The sequence below is a fragment of the Dendrobates tinctorius genome, unplaced genomic scaffold (genome assembly GCF_039654945.1).
Source record: "Dendrobates tinctorius isolate UK_male_01 unplaced genomic scaffold, ASM3965494v1 ptg000113l, whole genome shotgun sequence".
NCBI classification, from domain to species: domain Eukaryota; kingdom Metazoa; phylum Chordata; class Amphibia; order Anura; family Dendrobatidae; genus Dendrobates; species Dendrobates tinctorius.
The window spans coordinates 7999190-8007934 of NW_027361781.1; the positions used below are offsets into that span (position 1 = coordinate 7999190).

The 8745-nt window shown below is 51.0% G+C and overlaps 1 long non-coding RNA gene across 2 annotated transcripts in view; it reads right to left on the minus strand.

The window, feature by feature from the left end:
* The window catches only part of LOC141101006 (uncharacterized), a 33055-nt gene extending 24879 nt beyond the window's left edge, over positions 1-8176 (minus strand). For both annotated transcript variants that reach the window (XR_012234842.1, XR_012234841.1), the window contains exon 1: positions 8096-8176. This is a non-coding gene — a long non-coding RNA (uncharacterized lncRNA). The remainder of the gene's footprint in view (positions 1-8095) is intronic.
* Between the last annotated feature and the right edge of the window lie 569 nt (positions 8177-8745).

The window sequence follows — 8745 nt, forward strand, 5'->3', positions numbered from 1 at the left end:
CGTCCACCTGACAGCACCATAGCACCTCCTCAGGGTGGGATCACCGCCTGGAGAACTTTTCTCCCAAATGCGGTTTGTTGGCCTGATAGCACGTCAAGTTTGTAGTGCTTGCAAAATGTATTCAGGCTGGCCCAGGTTGCCGCTCTACAAATCTGCTCGACTGAGGCGCCTGCGCGCTTGGCCCAGGAGGCTGAAACTGCCCTAGTAGAGTGGGCCCTTAAGGTATATGGTGGGTTGGCGCCTTCCGACTGGTAGGCGTCTGAAATTACTGATGTGATCCATCTTGCGATGGACGCCTTAGAGGCTTTTCTCCCCCTATTTTTACCCCTGAAGAGGATGAACAGGTTTGAGTCAATACGCCAGTCATTGGTGGCCTCTAGATAGCTTATAACTGCCCGTCTTACGTCTAGGGAGTGGAGACGCTGTTCTTTCTCATTGCGGGGATTGCTGCAGAAGGATGGTAGCACTATCTCCTGATTTATATTCTGGAAGAGGCTACCTTGGGGATAGAAGCCAGATCTAATCTTAAGGTTATATGATCGTCTCTGATCTGGAGATATGGATCCTTGGTGGACAGGGCCTGGATCTCCCCTATTCTTTTGGCCATGGTGATGGCTACGAGGAAAGCAGTCTTTCGAGAGAGAGTCGAAATGGACATTCTATCACTAGGCATGTAGGGGTCCCTACATTAAGATCTGAGTACCAGGCCGAGGTCCCAGGGCGGGGTGAGCTGCCTAATTGTGGGGCGAAGATGCTGCGTGGCCTTTATGAATCTTACCACCCAAGGATGGGAGGCTAAAGGGTAGTCGAAGAAGGCGCTCAAAGCCGAGATCTGGACCTTTAACGTGCTGGGTTTAAGCCCCTTATTATATCCCGACTGTAGAAAGTCTAGGACACTAGGGAGGTCAGGGGTACCTGCTGAGAGGTCGGACCTGCCACCTTCCAGGCAGAATCTCTTCCATATTTCTGTAGATTGCGGATGTTACCGGTTTCCTGCTGGCCAGTAGACTGGATATGACCTGCTCAGATAAGCCCTTTGCTCTCAGGATGTCCCTTTCAGGATCCATGCCGAGAGGCGTAGCCTTGCTGGGTCTGGATGGCGAATCGGCCCCTGGTGGATAACATCTCCCTTCAGGGGTAGCTCGACTGGGTTTCCTACTGCCATGGCTCCTAGCAGCGAAAACCAGCTTCTCTTTGGCCAGTATGGCACTATTAATATCACTGACGCGCGGTCCTCGCAGATCTTCCTGAGTACCGCCGGTATCAGCGCCAGTGGTGGGAATGCATACAAGAGGGGTTCTGTCCAGGCCTGGCTCAGGGCATCTACTCCGTCCGGGTGGTCTGCTGGGTTCAAGGAGTAGAATCTGGCGACCTTTGAGTTCTTCCGGTTTGCAAACAGGTCTATACTGGGGGTCCCCCAACGCTGACAAAGCTGATGGAAGATCTCTTCGTTTAGTTCCCACTCTGTCGGGCTGACCCGCTATCTGCTTAGATAGTCTGCTACTACGTTCTGAGAACTGTTGTGAGTTCATTTTCCCCTTCACTACTGAGGCCCGAGGAACTCCCTCTTCTGGTAAAGAAAGGTAGTGAGCCTGATTATCAAACACCTGAGTCTGATGATGACTGGCTGAGTGAAGTTACTGACTGGATATAAGGCTGCCGACGCCCTTCTGCCCTGCGAGTGATTTCTCTGTGGGATCCTTGGAGACCAGTCTGAATTCCTGCTCCTCTAAAGCTAAGTTTTCTGCTCGGCTTTTTGCGTTTGTGCTGTGACTTTGTTTTTCTGGATTTCTGCCATTCCCTGCTGGGGTGTGCTGAATTCCTTTAGCTCTGTCTTCTGAAAATACCTGAGTGCTGATGTAGTTTTTGAAGCCTAGCTGCTTCAGGGTCTTTTTTATATCAGCTTGTTGGCTTAAGTCTTTGATAGGGTTTTTGGCAGATTGCAGACAGCAACCTTCCTTTCCTTTTCTGTTTAGTTAGCTTGGGCCCCATTGTTTGCTCAGCCTATGTTTCTATCTGTGTGAGTGTTTTTTCATCTTGCTTCACCGTCATTATATGTTGGGGGCTGCCTTTTACTTTGGGGTCTGCTCTGGGGCAGTTTAGATTTCATTTTCTGTCTTTAGGCTATTTAGCGCTCCGGCTGTGATCGAGGGGTCTAGGGCATCGTAGGAACCCCCCACAGCTACTGCTAGTTGTGTTGATAGGTTCAGGGGTCTGCAATCTGATAGTTGCCAACTTCTCTGGTTTTCTGGACGTAGCTTCTATTTTTGTGTCTGCCTCCTACGGTGACTCAATCATAACAGAGAACCCTCTAGGTGGATTGCCGTTATGGAGAGGACCACCTCTTCTGCCCAGGCGAATATTCATCCTGCGAGTGCCTGGAGTGGTCGATGTCTCGGACCTCCCTGGTGCTTCAGGAATGAGACTGCCGTTGTGTTGTCGGACAATATCCGGACATGTCGATTTCTCACTACCGACCGGTTCTGACGCAGGGCTTCCCAGACCGCATAGAGCTCCCTGAAGTTGGAGGATCTGCTTCTGATGCTGACCGGCCATCTTCCTTGAAAAATTCTCCCTTCTACGTGGGCTCCCCATCCCCACGTACTGGCGTCTGTGGTGATTACCACGTACGGCGAGATTGTCCATAGCACGCCCACCTGTAAGTTCTGGGGCTGTATCCACAACCGCAGGGTTCTTACCATGTCTGGTAAGGATATGGGCCCGTCGAGAGAATCCTGTTCCATCCTGCGAGGATTTCCTTCTGCAGGGGCCTCGAATGGGACTGGGCCCATCTGACGCATGGAATGCAAGCCGTCAGACCCAGAACTTCCATTGCACCTCTTATGGAGGAGCGGTGTCTCAGTAGTCCCTTGACTCTGTCTTGAATTGTCTGCTGCTTTTTTCTCGGTAGCCGGGATATTCTGTCTCTTGAATCCAGAAGGACTCCCAGGAAGATCTTCCTGCTTTCTGGTTTTAGGTCTGACTTCTGGTCGTTGATCAGCCAGCTGAGATACTCCAGTGTTCTGATCGTTCGGCTCCTGTCCTGGATGAGCCTTTCTTCCGATCCTGCGACTAGGAGAAAGTCATCTAGATACGGTATTATAATGACTCCCTGCTTTCTCAGGTAGGCTACCACCTCCGCTACCAGCTTTGTAAATATTCGGGGGGGGCGAAGCCAGCCCGAACGGAAGGCACTGGAACTGGAAGTTGCAGGTCTGGGATGGTAGACTGATTTCGAATCTTAATAGGCTTTGAGATGCGGGATGGATGGGGACCTGATAGTATGCATTCTTCAGGTCCAGAGTACACATGACAGCATCCCTGTCTATAAGTTGAATCGCTGAGCGTATTGATTCCATTCGAAACTTTTTGTATACCACCCAGGCATTTAGGGGTTTTAAGTTTATAATTGTTCTGGCCTCGCCAGATGGTTTTGTAATGGAGAATAGGGAAGAGTAATGACCTTTTCCCCTCTCCTGCTGCGGAACTGGCACTATGACCTCTGACCGGAGCAGGTCCTGTAGGTCTGCCCACATGGTAGAGTCTTCTGGGACTATGGTGGGGGCGATGTATCTGTCGGGGGGAGGGGAATAACATTCTATGCTGTACCCTTCTGTGATGGTTCTGAGGACCCACCGGTTCTGGGTTACCTGGCGCCACCTTGCTGCGAATCGTCGCAGTCTTCCCCAACACCTATGACGTCATTGCCTTCTAGACCTGGAGGATGACGCGAAAAGAGGGGCCTTGCTTCTCCCCCCTTGGCTCTGAGTGTTTCTAAAGGAGCCCCTGTTGGATCTACCCTGGCTCCTAAAATCGGTCTGTCTCATGAAAAAGGACCCTCTACGAAAGGACTGGGGACGCTTGGGCTTTTCTTCTGGAAACCCCTTGTTTTTGTCAGACACCTGCTCTAGGATGCTATCTAGAGCTGGCCCGAACACCCTTGAGCCTGAAAAGGGGATGGAGCAAAGCTTTGCCTTTGAAGCATTATCCCCAGACCAAGACTTCAGCCAAACCGCTCACCTAGCTGCGTTGGAACAGGAGCTGTTTCTGGCTGCGAATCTTACTGACTCGGCCGATGTATCTGAAAGGAACGCAGTGGCCGATTTCATCAGAGGGAGGGAAACTAGGATCTCAGATCTAGGGGTCTTGTTGGATAAATGTTCTTCCAACTGCCCCACCCATAGGAACATGGACCTGGCCACAGAGGTGGCTGCTATGTTAACCTTAGTAAGGGCAGCTGCCGATTCCCATGTTCTCTTTAACAGAATATCCGCCTTCCGGTCCATCGGGTCTCTGAGACTTGATGAGTCCTCGAAGGGGATGGCGTTTTTTTTGGTCACCCTAGCTACAGGAACATCGATTTTAGGAATTTCCTCCCACAATCGTGTTTCCTCTGGGTCAAAGGGCAGTCGGCTCTTAAAGTCCCGAGACAGTACAAGTCACCGTTCTGCCTCTTTCCATTCTTCTAGGACCATTGTCTTAATGTGTTCGCTTACGGGGAACACAGTTTGTTTCCGAGCGACCAGTCCCCCAAACATCAGGTCCTGTCGGGACTGCGGTTTTGGAACATCCTCTATCTGCATGGTGTTCCTTACCGCCTGCACCAAGTCCTCGGTGTCCTCTAACTTAAACAGGTATTTCCTGCCTTGGTCCCTCCTGTAAGTCGGGATCTCCCCCTCCTCGGGATCCGAGTCCCGGGGGTCTGACCCTTCAGGCGAACTTGTCTCCGAGGCTAGCTCCATCTCCCACCTCGGCCGCTTCCAGCTTGGCCCCGGACTAGGGGACTGCTGCTGTGAGAGACTGGATCTGGAGGCCTGTACTTCCTCCCGAATCAAGGATCGCATCTCGGCCAGGAGGGACGGCTGCTCGTCTCTTACGACCCTTGAAGTGCAGGGTCTGCAGAGAGTCTTGGTATAGTTGTCTGGCAGCTTTACCCTGCAAACCGGGCATCTGACAGACTTAGATGTGGCCTTTACTGAGTCCTTAACCTCTGTCGGGGGGGTTGGGGTACCCTTCTCCTGTACAATACAGAACAGGGATAGTCGGGTCAGTTGTCCTGGGCTGCGGGGAAGGCCGTGTGGGGGTTGGATTGCGCCAGGTGCACTTACCCCTCTGTCGGCTGGCGCCTCTGCGTCCATACCACTGAAGCAGCTGTTGCGTGCGGTGAGCTGCTAGCGTGCGGTGAACTCCTGGTGTGCGGTGAGAGCTGCTGGTGCGGCTAGCTGCTGGCGTGCACTGAGCTGCTAGCATGTCCAGGCTGCTGGCGCGCTGTTTTCAAATCGGCCCGTGACGTCATCGCCGCGCGCCGGCCACTTCCGCTTCCTGTTCTGAAGCCCCGCCCCCCGAGCATCCTGCAATGGCGGCGCCCATCTGGCTTTCTGCGGGGACCCGGCTCCAGCTGCCCCGGGTTCTCTCTCGCCGGCACCCACACCGCTGGCTGCGTGCGGGGCAAGCGCTTCCAGCCGCAACCGCAGCGCGGTATGTATGTCGCGCCGGTATCGCTCGCTGCCTGCGGGGACCCGGGCGACTGCCGCGCGGCCTGGAGCCGAGAGCCTCCCACCGGGAGGAGCGGCTTCCTCCAGGAGCGACGTCCTGCTCCTGGCTTTGGGGCAGAGGGACTCCCCACCGGGAAGTGTCGGCCCTGGGCATCCTGACAGGGGGAAGGATTGGACCGGCCGCCTGATCCCCCTGCGCCCTCAGGTAATCTTCCTGCTCCTCTCATATGTCCCTCCGTGCAGGGACAGGAAAGACACTGAGGGAAAGGGGTGGGACGGGGCCTTTTAACCTCTCGTGTGCTTTACTGTCCCTGTAAGGAGGATGAGGACGTCCTCCATGGTGCTGTCAGGTGGACGTCCTGGAAAAAAGTATTAGCATATTAACAGCAACCAGTCCACGCAGGGACTCAACAAACCTAACAACACTTTCTTATGGGTAATGCGACTAACTCGGTTGGCCCGGGTGCTATAGGCCACGTATGACCAAACTGGGGGGTCCTTATCTCTTATAATAAACTTATCCTTCCAGGGGTCTGTCAGTATCACAGGCGTGGCTGCGTAAAGGTCGCTGATGCTGCTGCCTTGTCGCCTCAATATTCCAGGATGGAGCTGGGCGCAACAGGCCCGGAAGAAACGATGAAGGTGGGGCGCAACAGGCCCTGAAGAAACGATGACGGTGGGGTGCAACAGGCCCTGAAGAAACTGTGAAGGTGGGGTGCAACAGGCCCTGAAGAAACTGTGAAGGTGGGGTGCAACAGGCCCTGAAGAAACTGTACCGCTGGGCGCAACAGGCGTCTCCTTGCGGCTCTTATCTCACCGCGGGGTTATGACGCAGTCTCAAAATATAACCGTTCACCAACCTCAGCTCAAGGTCCCTGAGCAAACCGGACGGGGGCCTCTACTACCGCCTGTGGCGAGGTGGCGCCCCCTGGGGCCGGTGATGACAGGGCCACAGCTGTGGGAGAAGGCAGGGGGGCAGTGTCCTGACCACTGTAAAGGAATGGTCTGTCGTCGCTGCGGTCACCTGAGGTAGCCGCCTTGTCACAACAGGGTGGGAAGCAGCGGGAGTCGCTGTATGGGACCGTATGTGGGGAGCGGCCGCTGGTGGAAGTCTCTCATGTGTCACTAGTTGGTGAGTCCACAGCTTTCATTTCACAGGCCCCTGTCAGTCTCTCCACAACACGCTGTCTGCTCCCTCGGTCCTCTGTCTCACATGGCTTCCTGTCTGTTGTCCTGCTCTCTGTCAACTGCCACTTCAGCGCGCCCCCTGCTCCATTTAAGCTTGCCCCGCCCCCTGTTTCCCTGACAACTTCAGTCAAGTCTTTCCTGTTACTGTCCTCCCAGTATCATTCCCTCAGGAACCCTGATGGCGATCCCCTGGGTACCTGTCCTTTCACTGTCTGGGAGTCCTCCTCCCCACAACCACACTAGATAGTAACCCAATTAGTTAAATTATAGCAGCGTAGTTCCCACTCCTTGGCCGACAGAGTTGTGCAGCACATTGATTCCGGCAAGTCTTGGCTGGGTGTGTGTGAGTTCACTTTTTTTTTGTTGGAAAAGTATTCAATCTAAACTCGTCAGTAAAAGTTAATCTGGGAAGTTTGGCTTTGATGTATCCTGCCCACCCTGGTACATGGTCTACAATAGCTGTAGACAGCGCTAGCTATTAGTACAGCTCATACATAATAATAGCAAGAATCCCATATAAGAAGCTGTAATGCTCAGGGATGATATCAAAACTGTTTGTTCACCCCGGGCAACAGCCACATCTGCTCCAATAATCAATAGAACAACGGAGAAGGAAAGGAGCGAAACAATGATTGCAAAATTATCAAAAATTTATTAAATAATTTACAAAAAAGTGCACAGAGTCATGATGAAGTGTCAATACAAAACAGATGAATATACACCCAGAAAGGTTCCCTCCACAGACCCAGATGAAAACTGTGTCCACCTGTATATGATGTTATGAGTATATCCACAATAGATAGTTCAAATTGCAACACAATCAAGATAAAGAATGCCCATGGACACCCGATGATAATCAAAATATTACTATATGCATATATGATGTTAGCAACAGGTCCAAAAAGCCCCACCAAGGCCCTGCCGTAATATCATACTACACCATTAAATAATCATAAGATACGGTTACGGTAAATACATGTAAATAGGAGCTACAAAAAGCAGTATATTGGATTGAAAAAGCCCATGGACACCCGATAATAGTCAAATTCTACTATATGTGTAAATGGTGTTAGCAACAGGTCCAAAAGGGCCCCACTATAATATCGAACTGCACCATTGAATAATCATAAGATGTAGTAACGGTAAATGTACATAAATGGGAGCTACAAAAAAACAATATAGTAGAACAGTATGGTATAATATTATCAGAGTGTCTGCATTGAACAGAAAAAATTGATACAATCGAGATAAGTGCGTCCATATCAGATTAAAGTCCCTGTGTGTATATTATAAGAGTAATATATCCACAATGGGAAAATTCCAGTGTAACATCATGCTGCACCATGGTTGAATAGTGAGATGCAGCAATCCAAAATATGCCCAGGAACAATTTGGTGTAAAGAGGCACTTACCGGGCAGAACACAGAGGGAAGGTGAGGGAGCGTCTGGTAGTGACCTCCACCACGCGTTTCACAGCATTAACAGGCTGCTTTATCAAGGAGATGGTATCTGCCTCTCCACAGGACCTTAAAATACCCTATAACCCCTGTCACATGATCCGAATCGGCCAATCAGAAGAGTATGGGCGGCGCATGTGCTCTGGGATCGGCCAGCGTCGTCATACAGAATAGGTGTCATGCTAAGAATGAATACCAGCCAGCCAACGCACAGCCCGTGGTACATAGCAGAAAGACACCTTTCTGTCAGCGGCCTGGTGCCTCCACAAAGTAATGCGCACAGCTCCCTGTGGTTCGATTCCCAGTGGACTCCAAATACAACCATATACATATAAAGTCATACGGGACAGGAATTAATATTTTACCTTCAATAATATGTCCCAAAATCAGCAATATGTGAGCCGCAACTTAAATAGGCATATAGTCAGTATAATAGATATATATTAATATCCTATCCCATATTACCTTTTAGGGAGCAATATAAAGTTGTAAAAAAAAAATATATATATATATATATGTAGGGACCAGTAAAATGCTCCCACATATCATATGGATTCAATAATTCAAGAAAAATTCATAACCATTTAAAATAAGCGAATGCCAAG